We start from the raw sequence: 22165 nt of genomic DNA, 5'->3' as shown, positions 1-22165 counted from the left end.
GACATACTACAATATTGTAGCTCATTACTTTTTCATTTACAGTGTAGCAATTCGATGAGGGTAAGAAGACTGTGTCATCTTTAATGACAAGATGTAGCCATGTTAGCTGAAGCAGACAATGAAATCTAACATTGTTAGCTGTCTTCTCGCCGAGACAAGATGACGCTCTGTTTCATGTGATATGGTTTTCATTGTACAGTAAATACTAGGGCAGGTTGTCTATTCATGTTAGACTATGATCAGTTTTAGATTTGGGATTTTTTGAATGCTGGCTGTAATCACGCCACCAAAAATAACTTACACCAAGGGTGATCTACAGCGATGCGAATGTCAAACTTGACTGTTTAAAAGTAAATCGTATGCATGGCCACGCGCCTTGGACAATGGTAATGTAACCACGTCCGTAGTAACATGTACACATTGACAGTTTTTTTTGTCAAACACGGACTTCAGCCATACCTTCACTAGTTCGTTTGAAGTTAGGAATGATTTGGTAATATTAACAACAGTGCAGTGTATGACATGGATTAAACTACAAACACGGAATTGTTTTTTAGAAGTTGATTTTCAAATTCAGTATATACCATACATGTATATCAAAACTCAATACAATATCGAACCTGAAAAGTCATGACATCCGACCTTCGTAGTATCGTAAAATCGTTCTATATACTGACAGTTCTACAATGCAGTCTGTGACTAAAAAACGGTAGTTTTGTCATTCTGTACTCACCCACACAAAGACCGTGTTATATTGCTATCAACCAGTGTCAGGAAGCTGACAAGAACACTATTTGAGTAGCAATTGAGTGAGACACTTAAATGGTTTACACATTTCAACCAAGCCACGGCGTCGCGTTGAAGTTATAGTTGAAACGATCCGCTACTCTGGGGTTAAAATATTACTCAACAGAGACGGTTGTGGCAGGATGGTAGACAGCTAGCCAATGATTGGAGTCGGGTAGGGTCTAGCAATAAGAGAGAGTGTATAGGTGGGATATAGAAATAGAGTTTGTTAGCATACTGGGATCTGATTACACAGTGCAAATATACACTCTGATTTAGTCACGTGGCTCTACTAAAAATAGAAAGTAAGCGCATCTTATGTCAGCACTTGAAGAGTGATCTGAATTCTTAATATCCAATTTCTTTCTAAGTTGTTTGAAAGGAAGGCGGTGTCGAAGTGGAAGTTGGAAACAAAACCACTCTTTAAGATGTGAAAACAAAGAAAGAAAGCAATGTTATACGCCTCCAATATTTTGATTGTGTTTAACGTGCACGTGAAAGAGGCTAAATACACAAGGAATCTCACGTCAACTTGGAAGAATACGATCTGTACAGATTGACTAGTTATAGCTATAAACTTTACCACTTTATAAAACACTGGTACCCCATAAAATCAAGAAAGTAAAACAAGACAAGAATCCGAAACTACATTCCAAAGCAAAACAAAACAAATAACGATAAACAACGATAAACCGGTTTTTTAACTTCTATCGCTTCAAATGTTTGCACAAGTAAATTTAGTGATCTAGCAACAAGCACTTCTCTCATTCATTTTTATGTACGTAATGTGGACAGCAAAGCGTAGAGCATGCTAGCATAAAAAACCTCAAAATGACCACACCTATAATTTGAACATAAAGGTGAATTCCTGGTTAAACACTCAAGCTGGCAACTGACTACTGACAGAAGTATGTATCAACAGCCTGACATCGGAATTTCACTTTGGTATTTCTCTTCACGAATCATTTTACTGACTCGTCAGTCCCACCGTCAGAAGTAGAACAAGATATGTTTTCGAGAAAAAGTCTCGTATTAAATACGATTAAAGTGACCTTATATGTTCAAGTTGAAGCTAATCAGTATAATAAAAGTAGTTCACAATGCAACAATTCTAGGTATTTTTTGTATAATTTATTTACCAAAAATATGCAATTTATCATTGTGACGTGGATCGTCAATTAGGATAGACGAATAGTTTAATGTTTACGTAGGAAAGAAAAACTAAATCTTTTTAGTTAAGCCTAGTTATCGCATCCACTAATCCCCTCCTAATCAAATTTGCCAAAAATTGTTTGAGACTGCACGATCATTCAAATCGCTATGTAGTAGGATATACGGCTATGAATACATAGCCAGTATGTAGTGCCATGCATTTACTATAGCTTCTTTCATTTCTGACAACATTTATATAGAAATATTTGTATTTAGGGACACAAAACAGTCAACTCGTTTTTGTAGGTTGAGAACTACAATGGCTCAACCCCCCCCCCCCCTAAGAGTTATTTTTTGTATCCACCTATTGACCTTACCCCTAACACTATTTATGTAGAAATTCTTATTATTAGATATGTTGAAGGTAATCCTAAGGTGATCCTAAAATCAGACAATTTGAGTATATGTGATGGGTACGAACTAGAATTAATGTAAAAGGTAATCTGTATGAATATGAATATATGAATATGAAAATATATACAAGGTGATCTGTATGAATATGAATATGAAAATATATACACGATCTGAATGAATAGGAATATGAATATGAAAATATATACAAGGTGATCTGTATGAATATGAATATGAAAATATATACACGATCTGAATAAATAGGAATGAATATGAATATGAAAATATATACAAGGTGATCTGTATACAGCGATAAAATAGAACGACCTATTTCAGAACAAAGAGTGAAATTGACACCAATACTGGCAATAGTTGTGGCAAATAGCATGAAACGGCATCCAGTCCGAAACCACGGAGCCGTATTTCCTCTCAACAGACCTCCTCTACGCTTACTCCCTATGGTATGTTGTGGACAATCTTAACATATTATACATTTCTTGAGGCTATGTAGATGTTATATTATGGGACGTTCTAATTGTTATGTACACCGATTTAAAAAGTCAAATTTATACCTCGATGCTGAAATATATGACTGGGATGATAACACGATCATATTGTCTGAATATTTGATAATTTTGGTAAAGTTGATGGTCTGATTGACCACTAAGGTGGACTTTTCTCCCCAGTCTACTAAATCCATTTGTACTGAAATTAAATTGACTTGAGAACGATACTCCAACTTGTAGAGATAGTACACTAGTTCCGTCGTACTGTGGACTACATCTCTCAATCTAACGGTTCTTGTCGTCACAGTCATTTACGATATAGAGGTTGGCTATACTGGTAATATTTACGAGAGTCTAATATGTTGTACATTATGTCGACGGGCCAAACCACATCGTACTGTATGAACCCCATCGATGGACAAAATGTAACACACGTCTTAAAAATATTTGAAAAGTTTGTCAGAGAGTGTAATCAGACCGATATACCAGTGATATCAAAACTTTTAACACAATAACATAATATAATATCCGATATCAATTTTCTCAAATGAAAATATTTATGAAGTAACTGTAGTCGTTTAGAATCTAAACAAGTACAAAGATTGCAAAAAAGTGGCATAATTGCTAACTATTATCGTGTTTAAAGTGGCACAATCTGAGTTTATAAACCTTTTACTAAAAGAGAAAATACTTGCATCAAATATCGACAAAACTATAGTGCAATCTATATATTACCTTATGGCATTCAAGTTGTTAGAATTGTTGATTACCTAGCATGGACTCCTCGACTTTTTTTATACGTATCAAAATTAAAAACTGACCGGGTACCGTGATCACCACTGACACATAGACAATTGGTGATTACTTTGAGATTTAGTTTAAATATTCAGACCAAGATGTTTAAAGTCTGCAAGTCATAATTCATCTCCAATATCAACACAAGTCGTGTGAATACCAACAATGATCGGGTCATGACGGTGTTTGATTGATTGATCAATTCTAGTATATTTTAATGTGTGAATTATTTATATATATATAATATAATAATAGATCAATCAGTGCGGCGGCTGAGTTTATGTATCATTTCATCATAGTTTGAACCGTGTCAATTTCACGTAGCAGAACTGATAGCAATGAAGTTTAAAGACGAAAGAAGTGTACTCATTTTAAGCCAACGCTTGTTAGATCTAGTGGACGGCCAGTTCAATATTTGCACAGCTGATAGCATATCACGTGATAAGATATATGTGCATTTCACAATCTTCACTCCATGGAGTAGTATGATATATGTACATTTCGCAATCGATGCTTTTCAATTCCTCTGTTGAGAGTGTATGGAACAATTGCGGTCAAAGCAGGTCATATGGGTCTTGGCATATATATACATATATATATATATATAGATAACTTCCGTGGAATGTTTGGCCATATTTGTAAGAATTTACATGGACGTTTGAATTTTAACCGCCACAGACGAATACTGCGCTCTTGTTCATGTTGTTAATGACACTGATACAAAGATTATTGTTAATTGCAGTTGACACATATCGTATGGTTAACACGTATATCGTATGGTTAACACGTATATCGTATGGTTGACACGTATATCGTATGGTTGACAGGTATATCGTATGGTTGACACGTATATCGTATGGTTGACACGTATATCGTATGGTTAACACGTATATCGTATGGTTAACACGTATATCGTATGGTTAACACGTATATCGTATGGTTGATAGGTATATCGGATGGTTGATAGGTATATCGAATGGTCAACACGTATATCGGTTGGTTGACACGTATATCGGTTGGTTGACACGCGTACGTATATCGTATAGTTAACACGGTATGCCATTTCAATCACGGTATTACAAACATACAATTGTATGTGGTAGGGGAATAGTCCTTAAATTATGGTGATTTTGAAATTGTGACTTTTGGTATTGATACCAATATATCAAAAATTACAACTTATCATTTAATTTCATTAAAACTAAAATTTAAATTCGCCACAAAGTATTCTAAAGTCAATATTTCTATTAAATATAGTTTACTCCACATTTGCTGTTACTGAATTACAAGTCAAAGGTGACGGCTGTGCGAGTCAAGTCATTACTTGATGGACGGGCATAAAGCCGTCCTGGTACACATCCAGGTAAGCCTAAGTATATGAAGTAAGCCTACATGTAGCAATGACAAAGTTACCGTTCTCAGTTATCGTGTACAATGAGAGTATCTCCAAAACGACACTTTGAACTCTCTTTAAGCAAACGTTCTTCAAAATAAGTTCCGTCTTGAATGTAGGAAATACAGAGACACTGTAGTGTATAAGTTGTCGGGCATAGTATGGATCATGAAAATTAAGAGCAACTCTCAAGTTGACAATTTAGCCATTAGAATGTCTTTAATACCCTTTAACTTGTCATCAATAAGCTATATAAAAACGACAGTATTAACAGCGAGGGTAATAGCGAGTACCTGAACTTGATAACAAATATTGGTGTTACTCAAATGAGTTCTATACAGCGATTATAGGAGTAGATAAATATGAACGAGAGCAGTGCCAGCGAGGCGTCACGTCACCATACCGACATCTTGGAACATTTTTCTAAATTTGATAATTTTATACTCAGATCTGTAGACACTGAGATTCTTGAATTTCATTAATTTCTATGATTTCACAAATCAAATTAAGTGTTCAAGATAAACTAAGACTTTATTCAAATAATGACCACAAATTGTTCAGAACTAAAGATGAGGATTTAGCCGGTCTCTACACTAGATTTTAGTACCGAATTAAATTTCAGATTTGAGCAAACTGTCACCAAGGTGATCTGGAGTGTTGCCGATTTTCGGGAACTTGTGATTTCAGTCTACCAATCTCGTTGTCTATTTGAAAATCGGGTCTAAATCGATGATGGTACAAAGATCATCGCTGACTGTGTTTGAAAAGAACGACTAAACTACGACTGTCGTAATGCGACTCACTACACCTTTAGTCAAATATTGACACAGCTAAAGACCTCAATAATGTTTGGTTATTGACACGGCGATGACAACTAACACTTCGCACCGCACAGTGTCGAGAGCTTGACAAAGTCGTTTACAGTTAAGTATAGTGGTATGTCACGCTGCAAAACTGGAAGTACTTACACCCACTGAAGGTAATCATTTAAACATGGAATCTAGGACTGGCCATGACCAGTAGCTTATTGTAGTACTTTGATTGTGTTAACCTATTTTTCGTGAGCTACTGCTTTTTGAGTTGTCAAATGTGTGTACCATTAATCATTTTACAACCCGGCAAATTAAGATGACGACAATTATGATACATCTAACTGAAAATATTGAATAAACAATTGTATCCATAATTTTAATATCAGTTTATAGATTATGACAGTTTGTACGATATGAGTCTAAAATAAAGTTGAAGGTCGAAGAATGTTTTTTTGGAGATGATTTTATTTTTGTAGTTACGTGACAGCTCGGAACAGCCTGAGGAAGGTCGTGACAAATATGGCCGGTAGTGGGGGCAGCAAATATGATCCAGAAAAATCGATATCGTCAAACGATGAAAGAGCCAAGGGTTAAAATGTCGCTACGTGATGTATCGTCAAATTCCTCAATCAATGTTTATACAAGTACTCAATAAATCGCTTCGTTCGAGGTAGATTGAATCACAGCGTTGTTGTCTACTTGGCGCCAGGACACTTCTATCCATCATGACAGGAACCCCCACGCGGTCCCAAAGCTCACGACCCAAGCCTGGCAAAGAATGATCATACAGAGACAAAGAAAGACAAACAGAAATTCCATCATGTGACAGTCAAGTTAAAAGCCTAAATTATTTGACATTTTGTTTTTCGTTTTCCTGTAACTTTGTGACCCTACCCTACTACTTCTAGACTAGAATCGTAGCAATAATCCTAATTTTTAAATTTAGGTTAAAAGGATGAGATTTAATCAACACCTTTTGGTTTGGCAAACCTTAACAATAACTTTATCAGTACATACATGTTCGATATTATTTTTTGATCAATTTTGTAAATTCATAATTATATCGCAGGTCGATCGGATGAAATGTGTTGGTTTCGATCTGAAAATCACGACTGTAAATACTGGTCCATTGAGTACTGATGAGATATCTGAGTTGCCATGGAGATTACTTCACTGGTTTATGTATACATGCGAGGAGGATTAACTTTATATTAAGAAAGTTTACTCAATATCCGGGAGTTTTTATTGGGTGCTTTAAAATTTTACACCAGTAGGAAATGTGAAATATATATAAAGAATGTGGTTTCTACCATGAAATCAATAATCAACACACATAGCTAGGGAATTCACCGTTACGTTGGTGTACAATCAACATGTGTGATCTCCAAATGTTTAATGAAGTTTACCTTGAATAAACCGACTTGACAGCGTGGAATTTTAACAAAGTGACGCGAACAGTTGTGGACAGAAAGGGTGGAATTTAACAAGTGACACAAATGCATGGTTTTCATCTGAAAGAGTAGAATTTTAACAAAAATGAAACCCACAGTGAGATGATACTTTCACACAATGCTTACTAAACTCAGACTGTACTATACACGTTCTGTTTACAGTGATACAACAACGTTACAGTGATGTTGGTTTATGTATTGTCTATATACCATGGGTTAGCATATCAAGAACACAGGTTGCACATGCAATAGCTATATTGTCTGTAAACTGGGCTAGCGCTATAGCATGTCAAGAACACAGGTTGCACACTCTATATGACAAGTCACATTGATGTCAATACTTGTAGAATTTATGTCAACATGTGCCACGACAGCGCCGTTCACCGTCCTTGTCAGTGATTGGCAGGAGTGAATGGTTGATATCTCTTTGGAAGACTGAGGAACAATAACACACACACACACACGCGCGCGCATACACACACACACACACACACACACACACACACACACACTAATATGTACACAAATCGCCTTGTGTCGACCCGTCGTGCAGTGTTCACTTCATAAACTTTAATAAATTCTTATCGTATGTTTGGATTCACGAAGAAATTCTAACAATAAAAAATATACCCTAAAAATACTTTTAAAAATCTCATCTTGTCACAACTAATCGGCTTATTTCCCTTACTTGAACCCCAATGACACGAATTAAGGACGAAAGTGCATAGTGACTTGACAGCATAGCCTGTACCACTGATAACATCTTTGAGGTGAAAACACCGTGTATGCATTGCAAGGACAAGACGCGTACGTTCATATTGGACCAGTTACAAATAGAACTGTTGTAAATAAAAAGGGCAACAAAAAACCCCAGGCAATTATCTTCTTTAATGAATAGCTACTTCTACCTAGACAGTTTGATTGACAGCTGGAACGTTGATGTATCTCAGCGTGTCGTCACAACGAGGACACATACTTCATACAATTTAGTTTTATGGTTCTTGTCAAGGAACCAAGTCTAAAATCAAGGCTAGTAAGACTCCAGGTCATCAAGTACTCGCTGCATAAAATGTACGAAATCGTTCGATCAAATTGTAAATTTATACGGAATAAATTCGATACTTATGATGACGAGATATGGTTGCAATCCCAGCCCTGGGACGTGCCGTGTAGCACAAGTTATGAATACCCGGATGGACATTTAGGGCAGTTATTCACGCGTGACGTGAAATATCACATTTGTTTTGTCATGTCAGTAGTCCACGAAATCTTGTCGTCCACGGTTACATTTGGTTTTGATGAGATCTAAAATACGATAGTACTATGTGTTACTCTAACTCAAGAAAATTGGCCAGAAATAAGTCTCTGTTTAAAATGGTGTCCCTGCGGCAGCGACACGCTTGGTCAACCGTGCACATATACATAACATGTCATGTCTCTATCTGATCCTTCAATTGGCAAACTTTAACATTTGAATAGGTATGGAATTACTACCAGCCTATTTGCCTGGTAGAGTTCAGCAGGCCAGACAACATACACTGCCCCTCAAGTTTTTGTTAAAACAGGCATGTAAATACAAGGAGTGTGTCATTTCGGGGTGCCCACGACTCCATACATCCTCCATGGATAAAGACACGGCAGACAATAGAGTGAAATAAATAGTGTAAATGGAACAAGGCTCTGTTATAAAGCTTCGAAGGCTGTTTCCTAGGTTACCCCATTCGTTTGTAAAGCACGGAATGTTTAAAATGTTTAAGGAGCAAACTGTCGAAATGAACACATGACAAAACAGAACAAAACAGAACAGAACAAGAGACATCTACTACAAATGGTAATATAGACGTTTTATCACATTGACAGTTTGGCAATGACGTCTTATATTGTACGTGGTCATGTTTCTTTCCCTCTGATTGCTACCTGCTCAAATACTGTTCATGGTCACTTTGTCTCTACATATTGTCTATGCATTAGTAGTAAGCACTTCTCACGTGATACTATGTCCATTGATACGTCACAATGTTGTGAGTAGAACAGGCTACACAGCATACTGTAATGATAGCATATTTTCAACATGGCGGACTATATTAGCTATATACTATTACTGGTGCTAAATACAGGTATAAAAGATACACTTTTTGGAATTCTTAAACAGACATATAGAGCAATGGAATAGCAAATGTTGTATCCTCTTAGCTCTATCCAGACATCACGATTCGACGTTGACAAGTGCTTTGTGTAATTCAAGTGCCGGTTTCGAATTCTTTGAATTGCATTTTGGTATTGCAGCACTGTTTATTTGCAATCATACTGGTGGACCTAGTACCAGCACTTCTAAGCTCCGATAACACACTTTTTATGCATATATATTACAGTCGTGGAATAAATATTTACTATGTATAACAACCTCAGATGGTAAATATCAATATTGAAAACACACAAAACAAAACAACAAAGAAACAAAAAAACACCACACACACACACAAACGATGACGACGACGACGACAACAACAACAACAACAACAACAACAACAACAACAACAACAATAACCACAAAAACCGGGATCACAACGAGTACATATAATAATTTCATAATTTCTCTAATAACTGATATGAAACCCATTTTCAACTAGATACAGCTGGAATAGAACTGTCTACCTTCCCTTATCATATCACATATGACATTCTCTATATATATCTCATAACTTATATCTTTATACCAGTGTCCAGATCAGCCACACAGCCTCAGGTACTGGCCTACTGTCTAATAAAGTGTTTTTTTTCGCCACGGATATGTAAATAAACACGTTGGGAATCTGACTTAAAAGTGGTCGAACATTGTTACTTATATGATCCGACCAAATCTGGGTCTCACGCTCGCTCACCACCATGTGCGCGTGATGGAAATATTTACTCAAGTCTGATTTGATTTCGATGCCGTACTCAGTACAACAGTACTAGTGATATTAATCACAGGTTCAATGAATTGAGTACTAAGTGCTTGTATAGATGTCTGGGAACAAGAGATCACTCATTCAATCTTTAGTTTTTTTTTCAACTTGTCACCTTCGACAATGATAATATACAGTGTGCATGTATTGTGGTCCCATTTGTATGAGCCTGATTTGCGGTGTATAGTAGACATTTACGAACGCGCTGCGAATTGAGAGTGACAGCTAGGTTTGGTAAACCGCTCCCCACCCCACGTGCCTCAAAGCATGCAAGGTCTATAGTTGATTTGTTGATCACAACGATCGGAACAACGCAGTATACGTATGTACGTGTACATGAGAATATCGCTAACAGCCTAGAACACTAAAACCTAGGTGAATATGTCGTCACATAGGGCATACTACAACTTACAAGTGAATAAACTATTGAAAAATCGAACAACTAGCTATACTTACAAACTTTTAAATCAGCGGTGTGTACCGTCAGCTACTTCTACGTGGTCTATAGTCGTTGACTGCTACAATATATAATAACGTGGAAGTGACTGACCCCGCAGTGTCAAACACAACCACTGTTATTTCCAGTGAAATGACGTCAGTTTAAACGGCGCTGCTAAATCGTTAATTGTAACGTTTATATTACGGGGAATGATCACTTGCCGAACAATTGTTGGTAACGCCTACATCAATACCGCGTTATACGGTTCTTATCGCGTTGACGTTGTCACAGTGTATTTAACCTATAAAGTAGTGCGTTGCCACAGAAACGAAAATAGGAGATTAACTTTATCTACCTGAACTGAATAGCGTTATTCTTCGAATCTGGAATCGCAAAAGTGGAATAGCCAAACTACCAAGAAACCATAACCTGCCAAAAGATTGTGCAAACCACAGGTGCAATTGTGTATGTTGAAGGCTCGGTGTGAAACCGTTCTAAAGTATGCGCAGTTGACGATACATACCAACGAGTCCGATTACCGTCTACTGTTCACACTACGCTGAACAACAGTGAACTCAATTACGATTGAAATGAAAAACATGTAACATCTCCACTTTGACCCTGTATCGGTACACTTCTGAGCACGAAATGATTCCAGTTACAAATAAACAAAGACCACTCAATATCCACCGCCTACTAGTTTGGACAGTAACCCAGTTATATTGGTTCAATATTGACAGCATCACTCATTTTGATGAATATTTGTAATTATGATTATTTTTAAACAACACTTTTGGTGTCAAGTATTACAGGACAACCATGTCTCTAAATCTGGTCAAAAATTAATTGTCTGTGCATTTTTTTTTACAAACACCAACATATTTTGCTCATTTGGTCTCAGACCACAAAATAAGATATTTGGACGACCGTCACAGTGGAAGGGCATATATTAGTAATACAACATATAACAACCAAAACAATGTTATTCAATCTCATCTTTTCACAACCAACGTGTACTTCCCAAGCATTGAGAACGTGGACTTTAATTGCAAAGTAATTTGTAAAAATAATTGTGTTTATCTAAAAGCTGTAAAAACACTAGCATGGACCGAGATACGGTCTAAAGTTTACCCAATGGTTGGCATAACATATCGTTGCTTGGCGTGACCAGGCGTTATTCGGTAGTGCATTGTGAACGTTTAGTCGGGATATGTGGTATGAGTGGCATTCAATCTAGTACATGTACGGGCAGTGGTCGAAAAGTTCGGTCACAGACAATTTCAGCAGTAAAAGCTTACTAAATACCTAAGTGTCAGGTCAAAGGTCACGTAAGATCATGCTTCACTTATTATCAGCAAAGCCAGTGGCTGTATGATTACAAGCACCGAAATGAATGACACGTCCTAACACGGCCTAGGGGCATCATTTTATCACTAGTACCGTAGTAGATGAAAGAATTTTCTAAATATATACTGTCAAAGTCCAATTTATGAGTATGGGCGTTTGACAGATGTTTCACGGTGTGATTTGGTAATCTTCAATTTTTAGTCCTCTTTAATATCAGACAATGTAGTTCCTAACACCGCATATAGTTTCCAAAGAACAGCAACCCGGTTTGAAAAATATCGTCATGATTTGTAATGACCGTATCACTGTCTAACGCCAACGAACCTTCTTGTACTTGTGGCTACTTTTAATATAGAATAATGTATTCGAATCAATTCCATCATTAAAGTAAAAAAAAATAACTCTCATTGCTACTCGCAATATAATATAATATAACTATGTAACTTGAAAGCATTTCAAATGTTTTTGCATGAATCGACCCACCTCATTGTACAAACATAGATTTACGTTGTACACTATTTTCACATACGCACCCCCTCCCTGTTCAATAAAGAGAGCCCCCACCATTTCCGACTTCTTCTTTTCTGATGAATCAGGATGTGTCCCATGTTGACATCAACATAACATGTTGTCCCAAGTTATGACGGTTTGTCATACCTGAAACCACATTTCTTAACAACATCGGCAGTAAGCTAACTTTGCCTGTCTTGTATCAAACAAAGGTTTGCGACCGATGAGAGGTAACTAATGCTTTCAAAAGTAGCACATGAGAACTTCACCTTACTGTGAAGTGATTGAGTGTAGAGTATCTGGACTTGGAAGATAAATAGAGAGCGGTATGCCAATCGTTAGTACAATCATGGCTTGTAAACGACAATTACACCTATCATTATATTGTTATTATCAAATCAATGGTGCTAAACTAGGCAATTATTTTGGATTCAGCATCGTAACTTTTAAGAGCTAGGAGAATTTGATCAAACACTAGTTACAGCAAATGTCAAAAACAGGAAGGAATAAAAAGAGTCTCAATTAACGTGGCTTTGTTGTCGATTTGATGTTTCATCTATCTGCATGACCTAGTCGTTTCTACTAACGGGATGTTGTTCACATATGGAATGGGTTCACTGACAATTCAATTTTGTTTTGATCGGCGTTTGCCACCATGACTCATTGGCTGAAACCGAACAACTTTCTAACGCATGCGCGAACCCGTTTGTTTAAGACTTCCACGTGCAATTTGCAGTAAGCTGTTACGTTAAAAGTCGAACGATGCCAACAAGTCAGGCAGCTAACATCTGCTCGACTAGTTTTTGTCCATATACAATTATTACAAAGGTAAGGCATCACGAAATTTTAAAAACGACAACTTTGTAGATTTGTAAAAAAAGAAATCTGCGTGTTAAAACTTGTATCCTTCATATCTAAATATTCCATCCCACCTCGTTCACGAATATATTTTAACTTAGCACTGGAAACCAATATGTTCACGATTGGGAAGTTAGTTACCCTTTACAAAACATAGAAACTTTCAATGCCAATTATCACCCAATATTCTGACGATGAATGCAGAATTACATACAAAGATCCCACTAAGAATTCCTTCAGCTGCTTGTACATTTGATATTTTATGATCTGGAGAATAATGCAACTGTTCACCAGATCACTTTATATATATATATATGATATAGTTCAAACATTTTAGCAACATTTCTTTACAGCCTGGGGCACACGCCAGGCGCCATCAAACCTTCGTTTCAACAGAGCAGCTTCTTTTGGTGATACGTTATTACAAAATATGTTAAACTTTCTTCTGTTGATTGCAAAGGAATTCAGTTATGTACCAAGCTGTTGTAATCAGAAGGTACCATACATTACATCTTGTATGGCGTTTCATTGGGGCCTTTATTATGTACATCTTATTTGACTCGCCTCGACAACTTATTTGGCAACTCGACATCTTATTTGACTCGCCTCGACAACTTATTTGGCAACTCGACATCTTATTTGATTCGTCTCGACAACTTATTTGGCAACTCGACATCTTATTTGATTCGTCTCGACAACTTATTTGGCTCCTCGATAACTTATTTGACTCGTCTCAACAACTTCTTTGGCTCCTCGATAACTTATTTGCCTCGACAACTTATTTGACTCGCCTCGACAACTTCTTTGGCTCCTCGATAACTTATTTAGTCAACATGTATGACGTTCTCTTGTAGGCGATATTTTAGCATCCCTAGCTCCCCTTCAGTAAATATGTGCTCTCTTGCGCAAACGTCACTTCGCGTCATACAAAATCTGCTGTTACGTCAAAGAGCGTCATCAAAGTTTTGTGTAGTTTTTTTGAAGAGTGACTGGTGGGTCCTCACAATGTTGACCCGGAAACGCGGAAGTAAATGTTATATAACCAAAGTATACGTTCTAAATATGTTGGAGAAAGAGATCAAACAGAGCTGTCCGAGAGGAGAGAGGACTTAATGATGGCTTACCGCTTTATCTCGAGAAGGAAACAACAGAGTATCGGATACGTCACGCGTGTCTAGTCTGTGGAGATTACATGTACTTTGTCACAGGTAGAGAAATTTAAACTTTATCTAAATATTCAATACGCTATTTATTATTTAATTATTTGTTGTGATCCCGTCCATTATTACTGTCTGACGATCGTTCTGTGTACGTTCACGGTGACACAGCACAGTCAGTGTCACTTGTGAGCTAATAGTTCTATTCAGGCATCGTCATATTCAAAATATACCGTCAGCATTGATAATAGTTTTGAATATCGTAAATACCAAATAACACCATTACTTATGACCCATCACCATTCTTGAATAGGATTAAGGGGTCGGTCAGTTCCTTCGGCCTGGGGGTGGGGGGAGGGGGTCACCCTGTTTTTGAAATTGGCAGTGGGGGGGGGGGTCATGCTGTTTTCAAAATTGTGGATAGGGGTCATTGTGTTTTGGATTGTGATGGAAGAAAAAAATCCTCTTTCTACAATGGCATATAGCCTTGTCTGAAATGTGGTACATGTCAATATTTGTTCTTCTCCCTGTTTCTTACATGATTTCTTTAATATTCCTTATTAGTTCACGCATAACAATAAATATACATATACATGTATTACCTAGCTACCACACTAGTTACAGAACATGTCATGTAAATGCTTGGCTGTTTCACAATCAGTGCTTCACTTATATTGCACTTTGGGGCAAAAGTGAACTTGAAGGTTTTGTAATGGTAATCTTCATAGATAGTTTATAAAAGAAGTTAATCTAAAATGTTCCTTACTCGTCACTATGAACTTGTCAGAAGGGATTAATACACTTTCTATTTTGGACACTACATGTTATTGACACTACAAATCATCACATCTCATCAGATTCCAGTTTCTATTATACACTCGGTATGACAATTCCTAAAGTTCTCTAACATACCAGTGACTTTACTGTACATGCAATATTAATGCCACTATACCAATGTTACAGGGCCATTTTTATGTGACATGGGAAACTCATTTAAAACTTACATTTACGTTAGCTATTCGAAGCTTGGAAATATTACCTCAAAGGCAATGAATAACCTAAACATTGTCTTAATAGAAGCCAAAAACTGCAGATCTGCCAGGGGGAAAACCCCAAGGACTCCCTCACCCCCAGAGGCCACTCTTGCATTCAACCAACAATCAGATGCACCAACAACCTGTCATAATGGTATTGAACTTTTCTTAAATATTTTCACCCAATTGTAATTTGAGATGATATTGTCTTTTAAAGATGTGAAATGTTTGCCAAGGTAGTCTAACATTGCCTTAAACTCCAAATCTCTCCTACCAATTATACTACCAGTAGATGTGCTGACCTTTACTACATGTATTTAATGATGCCATTTAACTGTTTAACTTTAAGAACATATTTCAACCCTATGTAAGTTATAAAGAATAGTTTCTGATACTTGATGGTACTGTCTTGTAAAGCATGGATTGAGTTATTGCTTGAAAGGGTCTGAATAGCCTAAAAAATGGCTTTTATAAGAGTAAAAATCCTCCAGGGCTTCTAGAGGGAGACCCCCTTGGACACCCCCCCCCACATGAGATGGACATATCCCAGTCTCAAGCTCTTCCCCTCTTACTGTCAAGATGTAAGTAAAAAACCTCCAGGGCTTATAGACCCCATAGGACCCCCCTCCCCCCCAATGAGATATACATATCCCCTGCTAAAGTTTTCCCATACCTTTCACTGTCAAGATGCTATTAAACTTCATATATATATATATATATATATATATATATATATATATATATATATATATATATATATATATATATATATATATATATATATATATATATATATATATATATATATATATATATATATATATATATATATATATGGGGGCGGGGGGTCAGCCTGTTTTTGGTTTTACAGATAGGGGGGTCAGTGACTTTTTGTCGGCCCAATTTAAGAATTCCCCCCCCCCCCCCCCTTCCAGGCTGAAGAAACTGACAGGTCCCTAAGCTCACAAGTGACTTTAAACTGTAATCATTAGCACATTCCTGATGTTGACTAAATTGTGTGTTTTGTTTAACTGTTAGTTGTCAGCCCCAACAATTTTGGTTGAATAGTCTGCACATACTTTAGTGTACTTACACGAGTATTATACTGAGGCTCAGTACAGAGTGCAATAGTGGCAAATGTTTGAGTGATAAATAACACAAATTATTATGATAAATGTCATCAGTGACTGAAAGTGAAATAGTGTTTGGAAGTTTTTATTTTTTCGAACCAACAATTTTGTCTTGACCCTTTTGAACTTTTAAGGTCATGTCCCCAGATAACCAGCTGTGAAAATGTAACGAGATTAATACATGCGATACTGAGCTGCCAAGTGAATCTGTTTACAGGGACATGATGATGATGAGTGATAAATGCCAATGTTGTTATTTTGAGTTGTTATTTCCCTTTCCATTTTGTAGAGTGTAAAGTTGTAGTAGTGTTTATTTTCATTTTTCAATTCCAAAATGTTTTACATTCATTGCAGGTAATGCAAGCAATAATATCCAAACTGAAAGTTGTCAAATTGAGAAACATGTAATTCTACTTATGTTATTTTTTTGGCCGGGGGGGATGTAAAAAGTGACCCTCCCTCAATTTTCTTTCTCCAACAAATGACCATGCCCTGTAAAAAGATTTTAATGAAAAACATTTTTAACTGCCTCTCTGTGGCATAGTTGTTAGAGCTCAAGATTAGTCGTCAGGAGGTCCTGGGTTCAATCTCACTAGAAACAGATAATTTTTCTGTAGTAAGATCCCACCACATTGATAATTTTTAAAGGCATCACAGTTTGTGTTTGTATCAAAGCCTGTGTTTTGATCTATTGGCTGAGCTGAAGGCCGGAACTACCAAAGCCTAGATGGAGTGCACAACTGACAACCCCAGGGCTGATTGGTCAACATCTCAACTCCACCACATTATTACCAATATCTTGTAATGTTGTTCCCCCATTACTACTGTGAGACCCACTCTGCTCCTCACACCAATTTCCATTTTCTAAACTATGGCCCTCCCTGAGGACCCATTTGGAAAAAGTACCCCCCCCCCCCCACACACACACACACCTTATTATTTCTTAGGGCTCTATTACATAGCTATTCTGTCACCAATTTCAACTATTGGTTCCTATGTTGAGTGTTTTTTTCATGTTCATTTTGAGATTAAAAATGATGACTCAACATTGTTCTGTTTGATGTTTTATGTTGACAGGTCAGCCTTCAAAGTTGTATTACTCGACAAATCCAGTTCCTTCTCTACACATGAGACATACAGTGTCACAATCCCCATCCACAGGCAGAATGGAAAGATATGAACAAACCATGCAGAGGTCAGAAAAAAAACTCAGTGGACATCAGAGAGGTTCCCTTCTACATATTTTCCAGCAATAAAATTAAACCAGTAGCGAGTTTAATAGACACCGAGACTTTAAAAGAGGGACATCGCACCATTTCAACACAGACAGTGCAGTGGTACAGATATTTCTCATGCAGAGATAATGAGACTTTATATATAGAGATTAATAATTTGAGAAATGCACCGAGACGGACTCAACAGAATTTACTGTTTTTACTAAACCATTGATGCTAATAATGAAAAGGTGAAGTTTTATACCGGACTTAAATTTCACGACAATAATGACTGTATTATATTCAGTCTGGTTGAAAGGTACATGTACAGTATTTACTAAATTTCAATAAGTATTGTTGGCAATGACAAAACTTGGCTTGAATTTTTGATTAGCTTAAAGCATAATTAGAATCGTTTGTGGCAAAGTATCCTGTTTCATCCTACTGCACTTCAGTTTTGTATCCTTTCATGGATGCTTCTTCAGGCTGACTGATGACACTCGTGCCCTTATAGAGGTTGTTTTCATTACTTGTGTAGTGACTCCTACTCACTCACTTGTATTCTCTTTGGCTGAATGAAGAATTAAAAAAATCTTTGGGAATTTATAAGTAATGGCCACCTATGCCTGAGTCCACTGTATTTTGAGACCCACATTTAGTAATTAGAGTCAACTAAGGGTAGCAATATTTGAATAAAATTGGGCATACCTATTAATTTGTGTTGTTTTGAAATATATACAAGGCCAAAGTACTAAACACCTATCACATCAGTATGTAGACATAGTAGCTAAGATGAAATGTAAGTCACCAGGCGTTCATCTTATAAATAAATATTTCTAGTTAATCACAGTTGTAGTTGTTGTTCTAAATAACCCCTCATTATCTCCTTTTAACTTTCTATTTTCACTTGTGGCCCATTGTCTTAACTTACATGTACACACAGTTATACATATGAGCATGTGTCCATAGGTGGATGCATGGTTAGTATACTCCTTTTTTACGGATTTCTCTACAAAATCATTGTTTCAACCACTATATTTCCATCATTGGTCTCACTCTTAGATAATATAGTACTGCCTATGTTTCACATTTTACTGGCTACATTTAAAATTAGCTACATCCCTATGTACATCCATCCATCCATCCATTCACCCACCCACCCACCCATACATTACATTACATTACATTACATTACATTACAGTACATTACATTACATTACATTACATTACATTACATTACATTACATTACATAATGTATAGAAACATGAAATAAATCAAATTGAAAATTATATTTTAATATAAAAAACTTGCATACCCAACAAGGTAAGTATTACATCAGAATATTACATGATCATTCACAGTCAACAACAGTAACGCGTGTCAAAATCTCAGGATATAAAGCTGCAGGGCAGCAACTCAATATTCCATTCAGATGTAATGAAGGAGTTTACACAAGACTGGATCTTTCAGTCTACAGATCCTCAAGTAAAGTACTGTAACAACAGTGTAGAATGTGCTGCTCACACTAATATACTGAGGATAAATCATATGAATTCAAATTGTCCACCATCTTGATTTCCATAGGTTCTTCTTATAGAATTCTTTGAATACAGCAGATTACCACTACCTTGAACATGCTAGACTGTTTATAGCATGGAAACGGTATGATTGCACTAAAGAAAAGCATACACACATATCTGCTTTATAGTGATGTGACTAAAATACACAGGAAAAGACTCTTCAATTCTTCAGTCAAGCTATTTTTGTCTATAATCATACACACTACCTTAAAGTGGCCATACATGGATGAGGATTTATTTTGAATTGTTAATTTATGAAACAATGTTATCATGGCTTCCTTCAATGTGAAATAATACTGACCAAGTCTATGTAAGTCATTACATTGTAAAAAGCTAAAATAATGTGTAAAAAGTTTGATATTGTACATACAATAACAAACATGTTATACATTTATTAATCTTTCAGAATTTGAGTTACAAACAAAGGATTTAACATATGTTGTTTCACATTGTTTTATAAATTTAAAATCCAAAATAAATAGCTAATCCTCATATCCATATGGCCATTTTAATCCAGTTCAGTGACTGACATGGGTAGAGTTTCAATGATTATCAATGACTGACTATAATATATACTTTTTACATAATGGATACAGCAACTGTCTTACACCGATTTTCATTGATTAACTAACACATACTCTTTTAACTGGATTCATAGACTGGGATTCAGAGACTGACATACACTAAGTTTCAATGATTGTTCAGTGACTGTCTGACTTGCACAGAGTCACTAATAAAGTAACCAGTAGGCATTGTCCCAGTCTAGTCTACAAATGTAGCTGTTTTTGATTTTTACAGATGCCTCAATTCAAGCTAAAATAATAATGCAGCTAAATTGTTACACACAAAAAACAACTTCTTACAAATAATCACCACACAAAAATATGCAAAACACAATTCACAGACATGTCTGGTTTTGCATAAAAATGGGGTGCTTTAATAACCAGCAAGATCAGAACTAAATGTATTAAATTGATTAAACAAAGCACTCCACCTTTCTATTACAGTGAAAAATGGCAGAAAGGTACTGAAAACGGTGAGCTAGAAAATGATAAAACTTTGGAATTGCAAAACTTGAAAATTGTCTGTACACTGAGTAACTGCAACCCTGGTGAGATTGTCTGTAGACTGAGTATGTGTAACCATGGCATGATAAGATTGCCTGTGGACTGAGTAACTGTGACCATGGCAATAAAATATTGTCTGTACCCTGATTAACTGCAACTGTGGTTGCAGTTAATCAATTATTATTGCAGTTAATTAATTTTGGTTCATCTAAGGCTTGTTTAACACCATGAGCACAGCATTCACCAAGACCAGCCATGTAATCAGTGAGCTGCTACTATCTTTCCACCAATCTCAACAATCACTCATGGATTCAGTGGTTTCTTTATCAAGTGCTGACAATACAGGACCTAAAATAAATAGATATTTTGTTAGCAGGTTACTACAATACTGATTAGATATTTTATGCCTATATCAAAATAAGCTATGGTAAAATATTGTTTCTATTCATCTATGGCATGTTTATTTCTGTTTCACATGAAAACACTTGGCACAGTGAATCTCAGTTTGTTTTACTCAATAATTTCTAGGACGAGAATCTCAAAATCAATTAAGATTAGGGACAATTGATTTATCCTCAATATTATCATGCAATACAAAAACATTACAATTAATCAGCATAGATTAGAGATGATTAATTATATAGACTTCTGTTTATATTGTGCATGGAGTGCAAAGCATATTCAAACACTAGACTACACACATGTATTCTATATTTGTTTCTTATAAAAGTGATGTGATCATTATGGGATGTATGAATGTGTGTTGAATCAGTGCCAGCTGTTTGTGTATACATATGACATGTATCTTATCAACATGGTTTTTTTTTTTAAATGATAAACAACAGTGTGATACAACAACTAAGTGAGTTCGTTAAATGTGTGCTACATAGCAATGATGCTTCTTTCAACTTCAAAACTGCTGGCACAATGTAATACTTGATTGGGATGTGGGAAGGCGGAGGGTGGTCCTTCAAAAATAGTGTCAGCACCTTCGTTGACATTGTGAAGTGACGCTACATATATGAGGAATAGTATATAAATTCTATAGTTTATGTAAATATAACCACTGCACTTCAAATTAGTTTTCAATTGAAAACATAGGCGAAAATCTTACCTGTGGCAGTGCCTCGCTACAATTAATACTAGTAGTAGTAGTAATAGTCGTCGTCGTACGAGTCGTAGTTCATTGTGGACATACGAACGTAAACACTTCTTTCAAGTCTCACCCATCCTGACACAAATTGATTGAATGCCTCTAGGATATTCCACAGATCGATATCTGATTATTGATATAAATATGGATAATGACGATGTGTCTTGTATTGTGAGATTTGTGATACTCTCGAGCAGCAACGTATGGTTTCTGAGTGGTATGCATACCGTCTGATGTATTTCCGGGTCATGATACAACGGTACCTCTAGCCTACTGAAAAGTATTCGAAGAATAATACATGTCACATTTGACTCGACTCCTTTTTCTGATGCTCGATAACTTATTTGGCATGGTAAACATCTCCAGTGACTTGGGGTGTTCAAATTAGGTCTACCAGCAGAACGTGCGATAGAGTACTTGA

At 36.3% G+C, this 22165-nt stretch overlaps 1 protein-coding gene across 3 annotated transcripts in view; it reads right to left on the bottom strand.

Annotated features, from left to right (window-relative positions):
• LOC144448013 (ras association domain-containing protein 10-like) overlaps window positions 1-22165 on the bottom strand; it is a 35560-nt gene that overhangs the window by 8675 nt on the left and 4720 nt on the right. Inside the window, exons 2-3 of one of the 3 annotated variants that reach the window (XR_013482077.1) lie at window positions 21706-22017; window positions 19280-20939 (exon numbers count right to left, since the gene is read on the bottom strand). The exons of 1 other annotated variant lie outside the window; for it this stretch is intronic. The gene's annotated coding sequence lies outside the window, so the exon portion shown is untranslated. Of the gene's footprint in view, window positions 1-19279; window positions 20940-21705; window positions 22018-22165 lie in introns of those variants that run through there. One more of the 3 variants, XR_013482078.1, reaches the window with a different exon arrangement.

The sequence above is a fragment of the Glandiceps talaboti genome, chromosome 17 (assembly GCF_964340395.1).
Source record: "Glandiceps talaboti chromosome 17, keGlaTala1.1, whole genome shotgun sequence".
In the NCBI taxonomy this organism is placed as follows: Eukaryota; Metazoa; Hemichordata; class Enteropneusta; family Spengelidae; genus Glandiceps; species Glandiceps talaboti.
This window is presented reverse-complemented; position numbering and strand designations above follow the sequence as displayed.